The following is a 23,038-nucleotide window of genomic DNA, read 5'->3' as shown; positions in this document are numbered from 1 at the left end:
CTGAGTGCTCTGTGGCCTTCAGGCTGGTAGGTCTCAGGCAGGTGGCACCCCTGGAGTTACCCCAGGTGACCTGAAGACAGGTGGCACCCTGGAGGAAGGGCTTACATTTCTATTCAAGCATTTGCACGTTGGGTCAGTCTGTGAGGAGCTTTACTGGAAAATCTGAGTTAACTGAGTTAACCAGCACCATATTTCCCGCTGATTGCCATCAGTGTCATGGCCCCTACACCTGGCTCCAGGTACGTGTGTAAACTCCGCATGAGAGGCTTCTAGAGCATCAGGTCTTACACAGCAGACCTTGAGGCCCATGATGGTCTGTATGTGTGTGTGCGTGCACATGTATGCGCCCAAGATGTGGGGCAAGGACTGGCTGCCCAGTTCCCGTAAGCCCTTTATGTGGAATTGCCTCTGATTCTCATAACTATGGCTAGTGAAACATGAAAGGGACTCCAAGGCCAAGTCTCGCTACCTTCTCTACCAGATTCATTCACCAGGCACTCCCTATGGTCCACTCAGCCAGGAAATACAGGAAATTGCATCCCAGGAGACAAGGCAACTGATCCAGCAGCAGTTCCAAAATCTGCCACCCAGTGGCAGCGTAGCTCCTGCTCTGGCCCCGGTCTCTCAGCTTGGGCATCCACAGGGACTCTCAGATCTTCATTCAACCAGACTTTGCCTTGTGGGTCCACTGCCTGTCTCAGCTGTGACTCATTCTGGGCCCCCCTGCCCCCATCAGGAAACCCCTCCTGCTGGGTGAGATAGTTCATCAGCTGAGGCACAAGGAATCTCCTGTGGCCCAAGAGTCTGTGTTCCATTCCATCTCACCAGAGAGTGTGGGGCTACCAGACAGCCCCAGAAAACCTAGGAGGGGACGTGAGGAGGCTCGGGCCAGTGTGCCACAGAGAGAGGACTTCCAGAGCCCAATAAAGCTGTCCTGCTCCCTGTCCCAGCTTCTGTCTCCTCCTCCACCTGTAGCCATAAGGCCCTGGACCTAAGGTCAGTGGTCTGTGGCCACATGCCAAACCCTACCCTCTCTGCCCAGCATTCCAGGCAGCCCTGACTTCATTGGCCTCAGACCCCTCCCCACCCACTATGCCTCAGCACAGATGGGCCCCTGTGAGGGCCTAGATTTTTGGACCAGCACAGAACAATCTGATGGCCCCTCGATGCTGTCTCGGGCCTGGATTCCAGCCGTTGGTGCCCCCGCTCCCTGGTCAGGGAAGGCCAGCCTATATGGGCAGGTAAGCAAGGGCAAGCCATGACCCTGGAGGCCCTGCCCAAAGCCTGAGGCCCGAAGCCTGAGATCTGGCAGGTACCCAACTGAGATCCCCTGGGACAATCTGTTCATCGCATGCAAGGCTATTGTAATTCCATGACATGTGTGACTGTGACCCCTTTTGATATTCCGCTACCCTCCAAACCTGTAAGCCCTATACAAGAATGGGCCAGGTTCACCCCTGTAACTGCTACACTGACCACAGTGCCTGGCACGTAGTACGTGTTCAGAAAAGAACCGTGGAATAAGGAAAAGAATAAATGGTTACCTTCCTGGAGGAGAACTCTAAACACTAGTAAATTGTTTTCCAGTTCTCAAAGCACTTCGCACCATGACCTCATCTCATTCTCCACCCCCTGCAGAGTGGGTACCACCATCACCCCACATTACAGTACATGCCTTTCCGATCCCTGCAGTGACGAATTACCATGAACTTGGGGGCTAAAACAACACAGATTTATGGTCTTACAGTTCTGGAGGTCGGAGGTCCCACGTAGGTCCCGTGAGCTAAAATCAAGATGTCTGCAGGGCTGCCTTCTTCTGGAGACTTGGGAGAATTCATTCCCTTGCCTTTTCCAGCTTCTAGCTGCTGGCTTTCCTTGGCTCATGGCCCACTTCCTACATCTTCAAAGCTAGCAATGTCCCATCACTGTGACTGAAGCCAGGAAAGGCTCTCTGCCTTGAAGGATTCCTGTGATTAGACTGGGTCCACCTAGGTAATTAAGAATCATCTCCCCATCTCAAGGTCTGTAACTTTAACCACATCTACAAAGTCCTTTTTTTCATGTAAGGTAATATATTCAGATCCAGGGATTAGAGCATGAACATCCTTTCTTTTGGGGTGGGGTTGGGGGGGCATGATCCAGCCTAGCAGGTACAGATTCAAAATCAGAGGTGAATTAACTTGTCCACCCTTTTTTGTTTGTGACTAATGAAAGGGGTTTAAATCCAAGTTTGGGGGGCAGCAGAATCTGAGCTTTTTCCCCTGGTTGCCAATGTAAATACCCGGGGTTTCCCGACCACTTTGTAGGAGCCAGAAAAGCAGGACACACCACCCTCGCCCTGTTAAGAGTACATGCACACTTTAATTTACGTTAAATTAGAAAAAAAAAAGTTGTGCTTGTCTAGACAGTGGGAGCATGTCAGAAAGCGTTCTCTTTGTTTCCCTTTATTGTCATTGTTTTCACATAAATACAGTTAATCCTTGAACCAGGTGGGTCCAGCAAGTTGAAAATCCTCACAGAAGTTTATAATTGACCCTCAGTAGCCGCAGTTCCGCATCCGCGCATTCAACCACCTGTGGATCGCGTAGTACTTGTGCCTGCGTGTAAGGGGACCCGCGCAGATCAAACTTATGTCGTTCAAGTGTCACCTGTACGCCTTTTCAACCAGAGGGAGAAAAAATTAACTCACCTTATTGGCTGAAGTAGGGGAGTGGGCCTGACGCAGCCGTCTCCGGACTTAACGCCGCTCCTCTCTGCAGTTAAATAAACGGCCAGCAGATGGCGTGCCGGATTCACAGCCGGCTTCTCACCCTCTGGACCATCTTATGCGGGTGCTGGGCTGGCCGGTGTAGACTTAACTTCTCCAAAACCCGTTCAGGGAGGAAATGTCCAGAGGGGTACCAGCAGAGCAAGGCAAGGGCATAACGTCCGGGGACTCACTCAGCTTCAGGGTGGCCAGTTTGTGTTACCTTCTGCTCCATCCTCCAAGCTGGGCGCAGGGACCAGAGGTCAAGCCTGCATGAATTGAATGAGAGGGTCAAGATGGCTGCAGGGCAGCAGAAGGGAGAAGCAGCTAGTTTACAGGACGCTTAAGATGACCAGGAACCTTACATACTTTCATACACATTTATTATTTCATTTCCTGCTCCCTGTGGCCCCATATGGGACCTGGCATTAAAAATAGTGAACTGGCTAGGGGAGACAATAGCATTGTCAGCATCTTTTTTGAATCTCTCCAAATTCCCACAAAAATAAGCAGGGCAGATTAGCAAAAGCAAAACCCACAGACAACATTTGCTTCAAAATTAGGTGGCAGACGTATCCGCATGAACACTGAAATAATATGAGTGGTGGGGCATAACCCCAGTGTTCACCTGTGTGTTTGCAGATGCCCTGGGGTCCCCTCCTCCCCAGGCTGTTCCTAGCTTGGCCTCTGGCCTTTGGCATCCCATCTGCTGCCAGCAGAGGGAAGTAAGGGGGTGTCCAAGGGACCGGGCGACAGGACAGCCCCAAATAGCCAGCAGGTAGTCCCTGGGAAGTATGGAGGGACAATCTGAGAAGAGCAACTGAATCTGGGTGGGGTCTTGCCTAGCCCCATAGTGAAAGAGGACGAGAGTCCTCAGGAAGGACTCCAGTCCTCCACACTCTCAAAGCTGCTCGGTTCCCTTCCAGGAGAAGGTCCAACCCTGAGGAGGAAGTGCTTGGAGCAAGATCAAAACGGAGAGGATCGATCAAGACAATCAAGAGGAAGGAAGGTGGTCCAGATCGAAGCGGCAGAAGGAGACTGACCAGGAGACCTCAGAAAGCAGGCTGCCACGTTGGTGTACGCCACGGGCAAACAAGAGGCGGGAGTTCTCAAGGTTAGAAATGCCACCCTGGTCATCACCTTTAAGTTTGGGGAAACTAATTTCACATAAAAACGAGCTTCAGAGAAGTCGGGAGGTCAAATCCCATACAAGGTTAATTTAAGCAAAAGGAGAATCAGGCGCAAAATAGCATCCCTAGAAATAGTATAAAACATGCCAGCAAGACAGTTCTTCAGCATGGATCAAAACTGTAACCTTCTAGTTCAAAATGACCTAAAAGACACCTTTAAAGTGTGCCAGGTTGAAAGAACAACATAAGTTAGAATTAGAAAGTCTTAATTATAGAACAGAACTCAAGAAAGAATTAGAAATACAAGGGGAAAAATTATTTTAGAAATGAAGGCTACAATAGAAGAAACACACAAAAATAAAATAAAGTAACAGAAGAAACATGAGAACAAATTAACCCAACCTTAAGATAGTGCCTTAAAATAGAAAGGTGAAAAGGGGAAAATATTTTAAATCAACAAGAAATGAAGAAAGAGGGCTTTTCAAAAAAATATTCTAGAGACAGTGGCAAATATTGAAATTAGGCAAAGATGTTCCAACAAATAATAAAAGTCCCCTGAAGAAGAAAACAAAAACAAAAAAACAAATATGAAAAATTATTAATCAAGAAAACTTACTGAAATTTTTAAAAATTGAAATTACAATATATTGAAGGAACGTACTGCATATCTGAAAATATAAACCCAGAATAATCAGACATATTCAAGACATTCTAATAAAATTACTGGACTTCAAGGAAAGAGAAAAATCCTTTAGGCATCTCAGTCATAATAATAACTGACATAAAGAAAAATAAATTTGATTATTAACAGGCTTTTCAAGAATACTTTATGCCAGAAGAAAATGAAGTCACATACTTAAGACATTCAAGAAAGGAGAATGTAAGTTAATCATTTTATGTCCAGAAAAACTGATTTGTAAGTAAAATGGACTCAGACTAACTATGATTAACATAAAAGAACTCAAGGAATGTTTTTCACATGAGCCTTTCCTGAAGAATCTATTAGAGAACAAATTTCAGACAATCAAAATGACTAGAAAGACGAGGGGGGAAAAGGGCTACAAAGACGAGGGAGAAAAAAGGATTTAGTGGAGTGAACATTAAATATATGGTTACCAGAACAACTAAGACTCAATGGAGGTCGAAAAGAGATGGTATTGTATGTGATATCTACACCCTCTGACAATGTATCTGTCAGACCACTGTTAAAATATGGATAATGGGAAAGAGCATGACCGAGAAAAAATTCCCAGGATGGAAGAAAGGAGGGATGTGATACAAAAGAGATTAAGTAAAAATCCTAATGTAAATTGGAATTATCAGTAGGAGCAGAGGGTTCTGTCCTCTTGGTTTCCGGCTGAGAGTTGTATGTCATAAAACATATTTCTTTGTAATCAAACCAGTAGCAACATGCATGCAACCCTAGCACCTGAATAGCGGTCATGAAATACCATTTCTCTTTTTTTTTTTTAATTTTAAATAAAAGGCCTTCTTGGAGAAAGGCTGATTCCAGGTCTGGAGCAGAAAATGTACAAGATGAATCTGGTACATCTTGTCATACAGAAAGCAAGGGACCTCTCAGGGACAACTAAGGTTGTGTCAGAAGGACTCAAGAACCAACCTGAAGAAGTTCTCACTGGCGTGGGACAATGGAATGGGACAAGGTGAGCTTCAAAAAGATAATACTTATAAATGACTGTAACCCATCAAACACGTCCAATCCAAGACTTCATAATAATATGGAAAAAGAATTCATTGGTCTCCTTCCGAGGATGACAAAGAACCAATTCATTCTCTTGAAAACTGGCAACTAAAGGGAAAGAATTAAGCATGGGTCCTGCCCTTCCTGTATGACCTGGATCACTGAGCAACACAGTAAAGGAGAGGAAGCATCTCTGTCTAAAGTCTCTTGCCAGTTGATAAATAAAAAGAACGAATAGCGTTGGAATGACGCCTCGTGCAACCCCAGTGAATTCAAGGACGAGCTGACAAGAGCACCAACAGCTGCTGAGACAGAAAGAGAGACCATCCAACATTCTGTGCCGACGGATGAAAGCACACAAGCCCACTGAGGAGCTGGCCAAAGGGATTGAACCCAGGTCTGATGAAGCCTCCGGATCCAGCCACCCACCTCCACAGAGGACAAAGGCGCACACAGAACGGTACCTGCAGGTGAAGTCAGCAAAATCCAGACGGAAACTACCAGCCAAATGGCGTTCCTTCAACAAATAGCTTGTAAGGAAAAGAAAGGGTTAGGGGACACCTCTAGGTTAAAAGACTTTAAAGATGTATCTTTTTTTTTTCAACAGGCAAGTTGAAACAATAGTAACTAGGGATACACACTTAGGAAATAAACAAGAAAGTGATGACTGTAAAAATCAGGCTACTTGTTTATTGCAGGGAGCCCAGAGAGGGCTCAGACTGGAAAGGGGCACCTGGAGAGGGCTGGGGGAGAGGAGCGCTTGCAAAGTTCTATTTATTAACCTGGGAAGTAGTCACAAAGATATTTGCGTAAGATGACTCATTAAGCCACACATTTATTTCAGCATGCATGTTTACTTTACAATAATGGTTTAAAAAACAAAGATTGAAATGACTGAATGAATGAACTACCCTAGCAGGTCTCGCTGTTCTCTTTTGATGGGTGATAAAGGGACAACTCAGAGAAGAAAGCAGTTGGCCCAAAGCCACACAGCTACTACCGCCCAGCTGGGCTGGAAACCCAGGTGAGATTCATCGGTTCTTTCGACAAACAGTTGTTGACACCTGCTGACTTGGTTCTTTCACAGCTGGGCTTCATATCCACCTACCCTGCCTGCACAGGACTGATGTGGTGGGGGAGGGGGTGTGTGTGTAAAGGACTTCTTCAGGTCTTGGTGCTCACTCAGCTGTAGTCACAGCACACCCCAGGCCCACGTGGTTCTCTCAGAAGCTGTGCGGATGCAGCTTCTCTCCCCGCCCTGGACTCTGCACGTGGAAATGCATTTGACCTCCCCTGACCATCTGATGAACTTTCACTTCTGTTTCTCAACACCCCGCAGAGTGTTCTGTCCCCTAGAGAGGAGGGAGGGTCTAGGGGAGGATCCTGGCCTGAAACTAAGAGGTCAGCATGGCCTGTCCCTTCTACCTCACAGAGGGTGGGGGCACCAACGAGTTGGGGCAAAGGAGGAAAAGATGAAACTGTGCCATCAGCTCTGCAGACTAGAGCCCCTTCCTTCTCCGTCTTGGTATCTGTCACCCCAACATTTAACATTCAGTCTTGTAAAAAGCAGGGGAACAGGGGGAAAGTGGGCACAATCCGTGTTTGTTGAATGAATAAATGAATGATTTTGATATATCACTTTTGATCCATTTCACACAGAGTCCAAGGCTCAATGGGTACTTTAAAAATGTATCTTCTTTCACTCTAAAGTGGGAGTTATAATAATGCCTACCCCTAGGGTCACTGAGAAGATTGACTCAGTTAATAAATATAAAACCCTTAGAATAGGGTCTGAAACATACTGAGCCCTCAGTGAGTTATTCCTGTAACTGAGAGAAATTTGTCTAAAGTTAGTCCATGTAGGGTTAAGGGTCAGTATGAGGTCAGGGTCAGAGGTTAGTGGGTGGAGACAGCTGGTTTAGCATGGGTTAGGATTAGAGGACCAGGTTGTGGCCAGCCAGCAGTCAGATTTTTTAATTAACCATCTATTTATTTATCCCCATGTTGTTCCATAAGGACCCAAGGCAGCTTTCAGGAAACCTAACTGCAGAAATCAAGAGAGATGGAAGCGGATATGATCCTGGCCTGGAGCATTCATGCTGTCACCCCAGGGCCCCCTCGGCAAACAGCCACGACTGGATGACCAAATCCCAGGGCTTGTGGGCCACTCCAAGTCCACATCAACAGCCCAGGGTCAAGCAGAACCAGCCCCACGGAGCCCTAGTGAGAAGTCTATGAGTTAACCCCTGCAAGGTGCCAGCACGTAGTAAGTTGTCAATAAACATTTGCTGTTATCATCAGAGCGCAGGGCTGAGGTGGATCAGAGGGCCTGCTTTGAACGTGCAGGGAGCAGGTGGGGGTCGGCATCCTCTCGCTGGCCACACCAGTACAACCTCTCCCTGTGAGCAGAGCCACCCCTGCACAGCCCCGCCAACAAATCAGAGCCAGGAGACGTGGATGTTCAATGTCATCAGACTGGGAAGGCCAAATCTGCTCCATCAGGGCTGCCCTGACCAGTGGCTCCAGGGATACCTGAGGTCCATTGGCCCTGACCGCCCCTTCTCCTTTGAATGTGCCTGGATAGCTTCTGCCAACTCTGGGCTCTGCCAGAGCAAACCCCAGCTCCCAGGACACCTTTTTTTCTTTGCATTGTTGAATATATTTGTTCAGATGAGGAAAAATCCATATGGCACATTTCACATATTTCAAATGTTCTGTGTGTGTATGTGTGTGCGGTGTATATTTGAGGGTTGCATTAGTTTCCTGTTGGTATTGTAACAATGTAACCACTTGGACAATACGTAGCATCATCATTCTGCAAAGAGTCAGCAGAGCTCTGTCCTTCTGGAGGCCCTGGGGTAGAATCCGTTCCCAGTCTCTTCCAGCTTAGGAGAGCTGCCTCCATTGCATGGTCCGTGGCCCTTGTCCACCTTTAAGCCAGAAATTGCTCCCTGTCCTCACATCTCCTCTGACTTGACCATGCCTTCCTCTTGTCAGGACCTCATAAATCTACTGGGCTTACCTGAATAATCCTGGGTAATCTCCCAATCTGAAGATTATCTTAATCACATCTGCAAAATCTCTTGTGCATGTGAGATAACAACGTCACAGGTTCGGAGGATTCAGACAGGGAGATTTTGTTAGAGGGGAAGGGGTGCTATTCTGCCCTAGTGTTATAAACTCCTAAGATGCTGTGACCCACCCCCTGCTTTCTGTTCTACACTTAGGGGAGGGACTTTGGAACGAAGAAAACAGCCCCGCTTTTCAGTCCAAAGAAATTTTGGTAAAATGTCCCATCAGAAGATAAAGAAAAGAAGTGAAACATCCCTTTGGATCCTTCTTGAGTTTGAACAAGAAATTATGCTCACCTCCCTGGGGTCCCAACGTACATCTGTGATACTAGCCAAGGGGACAGCCAAGGGTAAGGGGCAGTGGCCAGTATGAAGCCTCACCTGCTGGGGAAACCCACCCCGGGAAAGACTTCACTACTCTTCCGCTCTCACTGATGATTAGAAAGATCATTTCTTTACCAACTGAAATGGCCCAAAGTAGCAATGGCCCAGGGACTATTTTAAAAGCTGCCTTCCAGCTCTGCAGAAAGTATAAACCTGACCCAAACAAACAAACAGACAAAAGTCCCAAAGTGCCCAGGGCTCCAGATTCGTGTGCCCTCTCCTGCTTTATCTGACTGGCTGGCTCTGGGTCTGGACTCCGGGTCACAAAGACAGTGCAGGAAGGACCAGGCAGAAGTGTTCAGGAGACCTTCCAGCCCCCAGTCTGTGCAAGCTGCTACAGCTGGGATCCATCAAGTATCCCACCTGTAAAAATGCTTCTTTTAGCTGGAAGTCATAAATCTCTTCTTGTTTTAGTGACAGCTTGATTGTTGCCTTTCCTTGCAGGAGACACACACGTAGGAAGTGGTAAACCTTCACAGTCGGAAGAGGGAAGTTGGTCAAATGCCAAGATCAGAACCTGGTCTGTTAATCATCAGGCAAGTGTGTGGAGAGGAGGCCGTGCTGGGGAATGGAGACCCCGCTGGAGACAACACAAACCCAGGGTGCCACCAAGTTCCATGCATGGGAGCTGTCCTTTCTCCACCTGGAGCCTTTCCACTGCTCTGCTCCAAACAGATGTGCGTGGTCCCAGTGTTAACCCTGCAAGGTAAGCTTGTTACTCTCATGTCCATGTTCCTGAAGTGGCTACCCCCCTGCATTCCTCAAGAACTGACAATTCAAAAGTTAAAAAGTTAAAAAAAAAAAAAAAAGGAAGGTAAAGAAATAGGGACAGAGGGGAAATGGGAAGAGGAAGGCTGAGAGCCACTAGAGTAAGGTTAGTGCAGACAGCACAGCTCAGAGTCCAGGCACTGGAAAACACAGGCCACAGATCTGACTCTGAGCTTCTCAGCAACCATGGTGAAGAGGGAAACAAGATCCATCATGTAATTCATGAGTCAGCTGAAAGCAAGACTGTTTCCCCCCCCCCAGGGAAAATGACTACTCCTAGTCCTAAGATGTGGAAGAAATTTACCTGGGGTTCTCTAAGAGGCCACTGTGACAAAATGAATGAACACTGTTCTCAGCAAGATCCTGACAGTAAATCGAGACACCAGTTTCCTAAGGCTGTTTCTTATAACTCTTCTTTTTTTTAAATTTTTTTATTGAAGTGTAGTTGATTTACAATGGTAGTTTCAGGTGTACAGCAAAGCGATTCAATTATACATACTTTTTTCAGATTCTTTTCCATTATAAATTATTATAAGAAATTGAATATAATTCCCTGTGCTATACACAGTAGGTCCTTGTTGTTTATCTATTTTGTATATAATGGTGTGTATCTGTCAATCCCAAACTCCTGATTTATCCTTTCCCCCCTCTTTCCCCTTTGGTAATCATAGTTTGTATTCTATGTCCATGAGTCTATTTCTGGTTTGTAAATAAAATTTGTATCTTTTTCTTTAGATTCCACATGTAGTTGATACCATATGATATATGTCTTCCCCTATCTGACTTACTTCACTTCCTATGATAATCTCTAGGTCTATCCATGTTGCTGCAAATGGCATTATTTCATTCTTTTTTGTGGCTGGGTAGTATTCCATTGTCCTATAACTCTTCTTGATGAAGGCCTGCAGTATAAGGCTGAAGGCCAGTTTAGTAAGAACAGGGGACTCCTCCAAGGTTAAGTGCTATGTAATATCTGTTCAGATAAGGGTTAGTAAGAATAAGCAGTTAAGTGACAGAAGTAGTCCTTCATGAGTGGATGTGTCTGGGAGATGTATAAATTTTTCCCTCTGTGCTTCCTGCAAGTTGGCAGCTGGATCCAAAGGCTTGATCATACTTGAGTTCAGTCCCTTTGGCTAGGTTCTTGGTGGGTTCATGAAACCCTGAACACCGATGGGTATGAACTGTCAACAAGTACACACAGAAATATGGGTGAGTGTCACCAACGTAATGTTGAGCAAAAGAAACCAGAGCCAAAATGTATATATACTGTATCATTTCAAATACACTTGACCCTTGAACAATGCAGGGGTTTGGGGCACCGACCCCCCATGCTGACAAAAATCCCTGTACTTCTATTTCAGCCTCAAAACAAAGGAGTTGATAAATGACTCACCCAAAGGCAGGAAACTGAAACAGTTTGAGTAGAAGGACTCAGATCCTAGTTCTTTTGATTCCACATGTTGTGATCTCTAATCGAACACAAACTTTTCCCCACACTTAGTTAACTAAGAGATCTGCAAAATGAAAATACAGGTACTCTCTTTATTGAAAAAAGTCCTCGTGTAAGTGGACCCAAGCAGCTTAAACCCATGTTGTTCAAGGGTCAATGTATATAGAAGAATATAAACAGACAAAATTAATATATGCTGCTAGAAGTCAGGGGAGTAGTTAACCTTGGGAGGTTGTGACTGGAAGGGTGCGGGAAAGGGCTTCTGGGATGCTGGCAGTAAGAGTTGATGACATGGATGTGTTTCGTCTGAAAATTCTTGTGATACGGGCACTTTCTCAATGTATGTTACACTTCCATAAAAAGTTTCTTGAAGTTGTAGCAGGTCATTATGGTACAAATTTTAAATTAGGGGTACTGTTTGGGGCCGCAGGTTGTGACCAGAGTTAGAGCTCGCCCCAGAGCTGGAAAGTGGGCTCAGCTAGGATAAGGCTCAGTGTGGACACAGGGTCAAGAGGACCCAGCTGAGGCGGGATCAGGACTCATCCTGGCTGAGGGCTCGAAGTTTTCAGCTCGACTGCTGCCATTCCAGGGTCTGACCACTTGATGTCTCCACTTGACAAATTGCTAAGCGAGGAGCCGGCTGGATAGAGCCATCTGGACCCATCACTGCCCTGAGCCGGAGTTAGGTTGAGGGTGATTAGGAAATGTTCGAGGATGAATCTGAGTGGGACAGAACTGGCTTCGTGGCCAGGCCCCATAGAACAGTGGGCAGCAGAAGGGACAAGAAAGGCAAGGCCAGCTCAGAAGTCCCCAGCTTTGTCTCCTATCTCAGCATTATTTCATTCATTCATAAATTCATTCATTTGGTGTTTAATGAGCTCCTGCTCTGGACCAGGCGCTGAGGATTCCAGGAGGACCACAGTCCCTGTCTTCACAGAGGCCACGTCATCCTCACACCTCCTCTCTCCCTCCCGGCACCCACTGCTCCCTCTAAACCCAGAAGAACCGTTCAATGTTAGAATCTTACCTCCCAACCAGCTCCTCAGCCAGGACCCCCTTTTCTTGTTTGCCGTCTGTTTTTCCCACCAGGATAGCTGTCTTCCAGATCCTGGTGTTCTCAGGGTCTGGCCCAGAGTAGATGAAGTATTTGTTGAATGGAATTGGGATAGCAATGAGGTGGTCACATTATCCCTGCAGAACCAAGCAGAGCAGGGGGCTTCCTCTGGGTCTGGGGGTCCTGGCTCCCCAGGCCTTACAATTCTGGAAGAAGCCTTAGACAGGACTGTGTGTGGGCTGGGCATGGGCACATGAGTAGGACTGAAAGCTAAGGTTTCAGGGCTGGGAGAACAGAGAACAAGATCGTGCTGTCAGCCCAGCCCACAGACCCTGAGGAAGTTCCACTTCCCCTTTTTCAAAAGCAAACATGGTGGGGGGAGGAAGGGACCAGCTTCCACGACACTCTGATAGGCCCAGAGACCTGGCTACAGGAACAGGAAACATGAGCCAGCAGAGATTAAGTAGGAACCAGCTGCGAATGCCCTGCCTGCCTCCACATCCAGGCAGTCTCCCAGCCACCTCCATCCAGCCTTGGTAGTGGATGAAGGGCAAACAGACAAGCTGGATTGGGGCCTGCTAGGATGCTGGGGAAGAGACTTGGGGAATGAGGCAGGGCATAACTTTGGGGAAACAGGCTGGAGGGAAAGGGACGAAGAGCAGGAGCTGCAGTCAGATGCTCCCTGGAGGAGGGAGGAGGGAGTGGATCCTGAGACATAGATGTGGATATGGGCAGCTACCCTCAACCTTCAGAGAACCAAGTCAAGCCCACTTCCTTGGGAACCAGAGATGGGGGTACTAGGATGGGACCTTCAGCACCAGGGTCTATTGCCCCATGCATATCCAAATAACATTTCCACGTAGGCTGCTCCATTAGAGTCTAGAATAGGTCAGCACTGTCCAGTGGACCTTTCTGCAATGAAGGAAATGATCTCTAGCTAGGTTTTCCAATATGGTAGCCACTAGCCACACAGGCCAGTAGCTACCATACTGGACAGCACAGCTCTAGGCTTGTGTATAAGGTGAATGAAGCCACTTCTCACTATTTCTTTTTTCCCCTCCTTCTCCTTCCATCCTCTCACATCCTACTAATCTTATGCCTCAAGCTACCAGTCAATAATGATGTTGTAATGGGTATGAATTCCACAGGCCATAAACGTGTGTAAAACAAATCTATAAAATACTTTATTTTTGTATCTTGGAGTGTAATGTCTGTCTCAAGTGTCCATCCTGTGGCAGCGATTTACTCTAAATAAATTCAGGTTAAATGCAGTTAAGTGAGGGTTTCCTCCTTCTTTCCCCTCTGGGTACATCTAAGTCTCAGGACTGGTCAGAGTATGTAGTTGGCACCTAAGCATTGGGGGAGGCAGTGACAGTTGGGGCCTGAGGGGCCACTGTCCGTGCTGGCATCCAGCTATTATCCAGGTCCCATTCATTCAACCTCTCTTTAATCTCCAAACTTCATCTCTGGGTTCTGCTATTCCTGCCATTCAATATAGGTTCTCTATACCTGCAGGGGCAGGTGAGGCAGGTACAGAATCCCTTCTTAAAGATTCAGCCCAGCCTCTGATGCCACCTCCCCTGCCCACATACTCCTGTACTTCCATCCGTTGTTATCATTTATTCAACCCCTCCTCTGTACCAGGCACGTTCTAGACGCTTTAAAACCATCAGCCCATTTAGTCTTCCCAATAACTCTCTGAGCTAAAAACTGTTAATATTCTCATTTTGCAGATGAGAAACTGAGGCACAGAAAGGTAGTGTGAAAAAGCTCACACGGCAATTATTCTTGGGCTAGGACTTTGAAAACCAATATTATGTGTGCATCACCCAGCAATACTGCTTCTAGGAATCCATCCCAAAAATATGCTACAAAATCCTGAGAGTAATTAGGCATGAGACCTTTTGTTATTGCACTCTTTGTAATAGCAAGTGGCTAGAAACTACCCAAACATCCATCAATAATGGATTATGTGAAAAAATTATGGTACATTTACACAATGGAGTACTATGCAGCTGTGCAAAGGGAACAAGCACTAACTCTATACATTGTAATAGGATGAATTTCAGAATATATCATTAAAGACATATTGACATATTGTTAAAGACAGAGAGAGAACTTCATACTGTATTTACTGAGTGAAGCATATATGGTATGCTAACAGTTTTGTAAGAAAGAAGGGATGTAATATATGTACACATATATACCTTTTTTTTATTAAAGAAGAAAACACTTTAAAAATGATTACCTGTGGGAGAAGGAGAGACTAGAGTGAAGGGAACAGGTATAGAATCTACACTTACCTGAATATACTTTATTTTGAAGATTTGGCTATGGACCAGTATAACTATTCCACAGAATTATTAAAGCAAAATTGAATTTCAAATAAAAGTTGGAAACAAAATGAAACAGATGTATCAAACTATGAATTAAGCTGAAAGTATAATCACTAAGAGAAGAATTATTTCAAATGGCTTTAGAGACAGTAATTTGACTATACATTCCCATGGAGATGAAGGACAAAAACTGCAGCAACAAAAAAGGTTTTAATCTCAAAATGTTTTTAATAATTATATGACCAGTAAAAATTATGATTTTATACATTATAGTATAAAGCAAATAAATCTAGTGTTGTTGCCATTAGAAATTAAGATGGCCAGCATAAGAAAAAAATACAAAGATAAACTCAAACAAGTTAAGCAAAAACTCTATAATCTAAATTGAAGTTGAAATTATCAGTGTGAACTCAAGACCTCTTAAAAATTTTTTACCTCTATCCGCTGAAAAGGCCTAGAAACAATTACCAATGCAGTAGCCGTGAACACCCTTAGAGAAAAGATTGTGAAAGATCTAAATACCATTTCCCATATGAAACGACCAGGGCTCCTTGGAGAAATGGCTTATTCAAGGTCTAGGGGGAAAAATGCATAATATGAACTTGAAACATCTTGTCATTCCAGAAAGTAAGGAAGCTACAAGGTCATGTCAAAAGGACTCAGAAGTCAACTGGAAGAGGCTCTAGCTGACCAAAGATGAGACAATTTGAGCATAGATAAGGTTTAAAATCAAACAGGTTTAAAATCCAGAAGTTCAAAATGATACTCAGAAAAGGAAGGAGGAGGAGGAGAAAGAAAACCTCACTGGATTCCCTTTGAGCATGTTAGGGAAGCAAGTCAACATTTTGGATATTGGTAAATAAGGGGAAAGAATCAAGCATTTTTTCGACTTTTTCACTATGAACTGAATCTCATTGTAACCAACTAACTGGTAAGGGAGTTTCTCTTGATACATACGTTTCCGCTAATAAGTGGAAAAAATTTTTTTAAGAATTAGAATTTCACATTTTGTCTTTTGCAACCTGTAACAAAACAATGGGTTTAGGGCATGATCATTCATGGCTAGGAATTTCACTGAGAGACATATTCACATACGTGATGTGCCTCCTGTACAACGTCACCTGTGAAACATTCTTGCTTAAAAAAAAAAACACACTTAACCCTGACTCTATGAAGATACTAGTCACATGAAATAAAGGGTTCAGGGGGCTTGTTAAATGACACCACAGGGATGCCATCAGCAAAATCCAGACTGTAGGAAACTCTGCAACACAAATGCCTCATTTCTTCAATAAATAAATTGAAGGCAGAGAAAGGGGAAGTCTCTCCTAGTCTTATCTCTTCCACCTCCCACACTTACAAAAAGAGAGACAGTGAAAGAACCTACACATTAAGGGAGACTTAAGAGACATCTCAATCGATGCAATATATAAACCTTGTTTGGATCTTGATTCAAACAAACACATATGTTTTAAAATTATCCAACAATTGGGCGTTTTTCAACCCTGGATGTTTTCCAATATTAAGAATTCGTTGTTGATTTTTTTGGTGTAATAATGGTATCCTGATTACATGTTTAAAGTTCTTATCTTTCAGAGAGACATAAGGAAATGTTTACAGGTGAAATGATATGATGTGTGATATTTGCATCAAACTCATGGGACGGGGGTGTAGATGGGTATATAATAAGTTCATCCATGAGTTGACAACTGTGGAAGCCAGGGAAGTTTCATTATATTATTCCAGTTTTGTATACACTTAACATTTTGTACAACAAAAAGTTTTAAGGGAAAAACTGACATTAATTTCTTTCTATTATTTCTGCATTTCTGCTGTAAAAACCATCTCTGAGGCCAAGGGTACGAGTCTGAACCTGAGACAGATGATGGGACACAAGGCTGTACAAAAAAAAATAAAAGAAATACATTGGTTAATAGTTCAAACTAATTTTTTTGATTGAAGTGAAGTTCACATAATATTAAATGAGCCATTTTAAAGTATACAGTTCAGCAGCATTTAGTACATTCACCACGCTGTCCGACCACCACCTCTGTCAAGTTTGGAAGCAATTTCATCTCCCCAAAAGGAAACCCCACACTCATTAAGCAATCACTCCTCATCTCCCCTCTCCCCAGCCCCCGGCAACCACCCATCCGCTTTTCGTCTCTGTGGATTTACCTATTCTCGATATTTCATATAAGTGGAATTATACACTGTCACCTTTTATTTCAAACTATATACAACCACACTTTTACAGAGTTTGATTATATACCAGGCACTCACTCAGTGCTAGAGATAAGATGGTGAAGGAAACACATGATCCCCGCCTTCATGGGGCATAAGAGACAGTCATTATGCAAACAGATACAAACAATTAACTACCTAATGACACATGTGCGAATGCTGCAGAATTGAAGAACAGAATCTATGGGGAAGGTAAAACAAGTTGGGGCTGTATCTAACTTGGAGAGTGAGGGAAGGTGTCTCTGAAGAGGTGGCATTTAAACTGAGCCCTTAAGAATGAGTAGGGGTAAGCCAGGGCAGGAAGGAGGGACAAAAACTCCCTGGCCAGGTTGGAGGAGCAGGCATTGGAGGTCTAAACAGAGGAGTCATGAAACTTGATGTGTTATTTTGGGTTTTGTGAGGTTTTTTATTAACTAAAGTCCATAGTTTACATCAGGGTTTACTCTTTGTGTTGTACAGTTCATTGGGTTTTGACAAATGTCTAACAACATTAGTTCACCATTACAGTATCATAAAGAATAGTTTCACTGCCCTAAAAATACCCTGTGCTTGACCTATTTATTCCTCTCCTGCTTCCCTCCCCTCCCCACCCAACTGGTCTTTTTACTGTCTCTATAGTTTTGCCTTTTCAGGACTGTTATATTGTTGGAATCAAATCATATGTAGCCTCTTCAGATTGGCTTCTTTCACTTAGCAATATGTATTTAAGGTCCTTCCATGTTTTTTCATGGCTTGATAGCTCATTCTATTGTGCATGTAGTGGGGGGGATAAAAATATATATAATTAAGATTTACCATTTTAACCATTTCTAAGTGTACAGTTCAGTGGAATTAAGTTCACATTGTTGTGTGACCACCATTACCATCCATCTCCAAAACTTAGCTCATTCCCTTTTATTGCTGAGTAATATTCCATTGTGTGGGTGTACCACAGTTTCTTTATTCATCCACTTATAGAGAGATGATTTGTTTTTAAATAAGACCACTGGCTACTGTGTCGAGGGCTGATTGGAGGAAGGCTAAGAAGGCAGGCGGGGAAGCCTCAGAGGTGCCTGATGCTGTTGTCCAGTCAAGAGATGGTTGTGACCTCAGAAGAGGTGGAGAGAAGTGGACAAATATGAGAGAGTGAGCGGGGTGGAATTGTCAGGACTTGAAGATAGATTGGATGTAGAGGTTCGGGGAGATGGAAGAGTTAAGGATGAGGCCCAGTCTTGTAGTTTGGGAGACTGGGTAGGTAGGTGGTGGTGTCGTTGACTGAGATGAGGGAATTAATAAAAAAAAAAAAAAAAAGAAGGATGGGTTTGGGAGAAGACCACAAGTTCAGCTTTGGATCTGATGTTTTGAGTTTGAAGTGTCTGAGAGATGTCCAAGTGGAAACGTGAAGGGCCCTGTTGAAGGCATGAGGCTGGAGCTCAGACCTCTCTTTTTCCCTTACCAAACAACCCATCTCACTGGCCTTAATTCCATTCCTGAACAGGCCAAGTCTTCTCCAGCCTCAAGACTGTAGCATTGCTGTTCCCTTTGCCTGGAACACTTCCCCCCACCCCCCAAGATGGTCACATAGCAAGCTCCTTCCTAACATTCAGATCTCAGCATAAGGAGTGAGTGACAGATCCACATGGGTCAGATTTTGCTGCAACAGTGATGCCTACAAAACCATTTCCTTATCTTGGTGATCATTTTGAAATGTACAGAAATAGCGAATCACTATGTTGTAATAGGAACTAACACAGTGTTGTAGGTCAATTACATTTCAAAAACAAACAAACAAACTCATAGAAAAAGAGATCAGATTTATGGTTACCAGAGGCAGGGGATGGGGGAATTGGATGAAGGTAATCAAAAGATACAAATTTCCAGTTATAAGGTAAATAAGTACTAGGGATGTGTTGTACAACATGACAAATATAATTAACCCTGCTGTAAGTTAAATATGAAAGATTTTAAGGGAGTAAATCCGAAGTGTTCTCATCACAAGGAAAAAATGTTTTTTCTACTTCTTTGATTTGGTGTCTATATGAGATGACAGATGTCACTAAACTTATTATGGTCATCATTTCATGATGCATGTAAGTCAAATCATTACGTTGTACACCTGAAACTTATACAGTGCTGTATGTAAATTATATCTCAATAAAGCTGGACAAAGGAAAAAAAGACTTCCAGAAACTTGGAGCTTACAATGGTAAAGTATTAATTTCTCACCCAGGGGTTCTGAGGTCAGCTGGGGTTCATCAGGGCTCTCCTGGGCTGGGCTGGGCTGGGCTCCGGGCTGCAGGGTGAGTGCAGGGCTGCCTCGTGTGTCTTCTGATTCTGAGTGAAGGCTGATGGAGTCCCCACTGTCTGGGACTCAGGTTCACATGGCCGATGACAGCTGCTCAAGAAGTGGGAATGGAGATACTGGGTGTCTTGGAGCTGCCCCTTGTCACTTCCACACATATTCTTTTGGCCAAAGCAGGTCACATGGCTAAGTCCAACATCAACAGAGTGAGGAAGTGTATTCCTCCCACAGTGAGAAGGGCTGAGGGAGATAAATATTTGCTGAACAACAATACAATCTACCACCAGACCCAGCTCTTTTTTTCCTAGATGGCCATGTTTATTCAGTAATCCTCCTACACTCTTAGGAAATACCATCTTCTTTGAATGAATGAATGGTGGAATGTGCCTTTCAAGGTGAGAAGATTCTCCTCACTCTTCAGATGAGGAACTTGAGGCTCATAGAAGGGAAGCAATTTTCTCAAGGTCACAGAAACCACCCGTGGCCAGCCCAGCCCTGCCCAGCTGGCTCCGTCAGCTCAGTTCCTTACATACAGTGAGGGAGGTGAGAAAGTACTATTCTCCAGGCAGCGGGGCCCCAGCACCCATTCTGCCCTCTTACTGGGGCTTGGTTCACAAGCACACAATCAGGGGGCAAGTACCTCAGATCTCCTTGCTGAAATTCAATCCCAGTTCTCACTCCAAAGCCAGGTGGGACCTTGATTCATCATTTCCGGGTCTCAGAGCCACAAAGGTTAAGTGTATTCTGGGAAATGAGTCATCGGTATGATGGGTGGCTTTAATTGCTGATTAAGTGTTCCGTGAAATTCTGTGTCCCATCCCGACTGTGCCCGCCCCTAACGTACAGACAGTCATCTGAGGGGGCCTCGCAGTATCTAACACGGAGTGGGACACACAGCGGAGCTCAAACACTAGGCATAGGAAAAATCTGCCTCAGAGAAGCAGTGGGCACCTCTCTTGAAGCAGGATTACTCAGGACTTTGACACTCTGCTTTCTATCTATACATAAATTTTGAACAGTTCACAATGAACATACGTTGCTTCTGCCATCAGGGAAGAAAAAGCCATCTGGAAATATTTTAAAGTTCATACTAGCGTGCAAAAAGCAATCCTTTGCGGGGTGGTTGGGAAACTCCTGAAAATCTTCCTTCAGAATCCTACTCCCACACATTGTCAGAAGCCTGTTTTCAGAAACACTGACTCAATTCCCAATTACTCCTTCAGTCAGCAAGCCAGCGAGTACTTACCATACGCCAAGGGCTGACTGAGCCACCAGGTTGAAGGGTGATGGGCTGGGGAACAGGTGGAGCTGGAGTCAACGAGGTCCGCGTTCATACACAGCCGACACGGACGGAGCCGGCCCACGGGCCAGACACTGTGCTAAGTGTTCCATGGGGATTATCACATTTAATCTGCATGACAAGTCTATGCGGTCGGAGCTATTATTATCCTGTTTTACAGCTGTGGAAACGGTGGTGCAGAGCAGCAAAGGAACTTGCCCAAGGTCATGAAACTAGCAGATGGCGGAACTGACATTTGATTCCAGGGCCTGTGCTCTTAACTGCTACCCCACACTGCCTCCCAGTAGGAGCCTGCCTGAATTCTACAGGCAAGAAGTTGCAGAGTCAGAATTTAAACCAAGCACAGTTCGTCAGCCTCCAAAGAACATGCTTTTAATTGACAAGGCGTCCTTCTCCCTTTCAGCCCTCCCCACTTCTGGCTGCAATGGCAACACGCTGGGTGACGTGGATTGCTTCCCTGAGCCTCAGTTTCCGTGGCTGAAAATGGCAACAACATGGCTTACCCCGGGGAGCTGGCGAGGCTTGTGTGAGAGGACTGTTCCTCCCCTGGATCGTGGTAGGTAACTCAGCAAAGATGTATCTGTGTCCTTTCTGCTTTCCAGGAGTTCGGTGCTGTTGGCCAAGCGGACATGGGAGCTCTGTGACTGACAGGTGCATTAGGTGCTGTGCGGTCACAGGCTGGGCACAGGATGGAATGTCAAGGGTTACTGTGTATCCAGAAAACTCAGCTGAGGGAAAAACTGAAATAAACAACTCCCCCGAAGGAGGGGAGTTGGGTTCGTCATCTTTCCTGTTTTCCCAGCCTGGCCGAGTTCCAAAACCTCTTCTTAATCTTGTCAAGATTTTGGCCCTCCGCCCCGGGAAGGAGCTGCCAGGAGGCCCACAATGAGCCAAGCCTTCAAGGAAGTGATATCTTCTGTGGGTCAAGAGAAGGGAAGAGGCTTTCTGGGAGTGAGGAGAAGGCAGGGACAGAACCAGCAAAGGGCCCAGTAGGGCAGGCCCCTCCTTGAGCTAGTGGAGAAACTGAGACTTAGAACAAGGCAAGGTTTCTTTGTTTGCTGTTGGCAGAGTTGGGGCAGGTAGCCTAGCTCCAGTATCCCAGTCTAGAGTCCTCTCCAGCCCACAGCACCAACTCTTCTCTCCCTTCCCACTGTAGGATAACCCAGGCAGCTGCCTTCATTCCCCCCTCCCACAACGATTTCCAGCAACATCTGCCCATCACTGAACTGGGGACTTTGAAAATGAAGATGTGGGTCCTGTGGGTCCTGAAGGAGGAAGTGGTATCTGCAAAGATCTTGGTGGGTATGACTATGTAAGAAATGGGGCCGACAGACCTTCTGAAACGAAGAACCAAAACTCCCTAATCATCTACTGTGTGCCTGTGCAGTGCCCAGCACATTCAACATCTTACATCATCTAATCATCATGCTAACTCTGGGAAGTAGATCACATCCCCATTGTGCAGATGAGGAACCTGAGGCTCGTAGGGGATATGTTCCCTACCAACTCTCCCTCTGCCCCATAACTGTCTTCTGAGAACCAGACCTGGCTACTCACTTCATCTCAGGCGTCCCCACTTGTATACCCCACATTCTTTTCAACCTCAACTTCAACGATCCTAAACTCATCATCTTGCCCTCCCACGGACCTCCGTTTTCCCATCACAGCCTCACTACTCAAAACCCAGGATATCAACCTTGACTCCCCTGCTCCATCTCCAAGTAGTAGTCCAGACCAGTGATCCCATCGCTGAGTCTTTTGCCAGACACTGGATTTCCTTAATTCCAGAGTTTGTAGCATAATCCGGACTTCTCACTCCTGGATGACTTATTCGGGTGGCTTCTGAATACCCATTCTCCCTCTATTTTATCCCTACACCCATCTACTCCCCCATCCAAATATCAGGGTAATCTTTCTAAAAATTCAAACCTGCCTGGTCTCACCTAACTGAAAACATTTCAGTGGTGTCTCAATACCCTCAAGAGACATCCCTTTCTAAGGCTGACCAGGCCCCCCAAACCTTGGCCTTTGCTGTTCTCTCTGGTCTCATGCTGGGTCACTACCTCTACTCTGCCCCCCACGCCTCGGACATCCTGGAATACTCACAGTTCCTCTTTCACTTCCAGGCCGTGGCCCATGATAATGTCTCTGCCTTCCCCTGCCTCACTTCTTCTCGTCTTTCATGTCTCAGTTTAGTCACCACTTCCTGGCCGGCCTCTCTAGAAGCTTTGTGAGCTGTCCCTTCAGTGAATTCCCACAGTTCCTCTGTTCTTTCTCCACGAGGCTACCACCCCCTCCCTCTCACATTCCCCCTGTATCAGCCAGCAAAGCTTTCATAGCATCACGAACTGTTGGAGCTGCACCCTCAAATGGAAATGTGATGCCTGCCACATGCGTAACTCTCCATTTTCTAAAAGTCACATTTTTAAAATCTAAAAAGAAATAGATGAAGTTAATTTTAATAAGACCTTTTAACTCATTATTTCAAAAATACTATTATTTCTACATATAATCCATGTAAAAGCTATTAATATTTGATTTTCTTCTTGTACTAGGACTTTGAGATCTGGTG

The 23,038-nt window shown here is 45.2% G+C and overlaps 1 long non-coding RNA gene across 4 annotated transcripts; it reads right to left on the bottom strand.

Moving 5' to 3' along the window:
* Positions 1-2,635: 2,635 nt before the first annotated feature.
* On the bottom strand, positions 2,636-21,234 carry LOC105085022 (uncharacterized). Of its 4 annotated transcripts, XR_010376622.1 has the most exons (7): positions 20,413-21,234; positions 19,807-19,910; positions 19,091-19,406; positions 12,279-12,442; positions 11,195-11,315; positions 9,397-9,732; positions 2,636-3,015 (listed from the first exon to the last, which is right to left on the bottom strand). It is a non-coding gene; the product is annotated as an uncharacterized LOC105085022 (long non-coding RNA). The 4 variants fall into 4 exon arrangements; XR_010376620.1 differs by lacking the exons at positions 2,636-3,015; positions 9,397-9,732 and adding an exon at positions 10,198-10,982 and having other exon boundaries at positions 20,413-21,219; XR_010376621.1 differs by lacking the exons at positions 2,636-3,015; positions 9,397-9,732; positions 11,195-11,315 and adding an exon at positions 10,198-10,982 and having other exon boundaries at positions 20,413-21,210.
* Between the last annotated feature and the right edge of the window lie 1,804 nt (positions 21,235-23,038).

This window comes from Camelus dromedarius, chromosome 18 (assembly GCF_036321535.1).
Source record: "Camelus dromedarius isolate mCamDro1 chromosome 18, mCamDro1.pat, whole genome shotgun sequence".
In the NCBI taxonomy this organism is placed as follows: domain Eukaryota; kingdom Metazoa; phylum Chordata; class Mammalia; order Artiodactyla; family Camelidae; genus Camelus; species Camelus dromedarius.
This window is presented reverse-complemented; position numbering and strand designations above follow the sequence as displayed.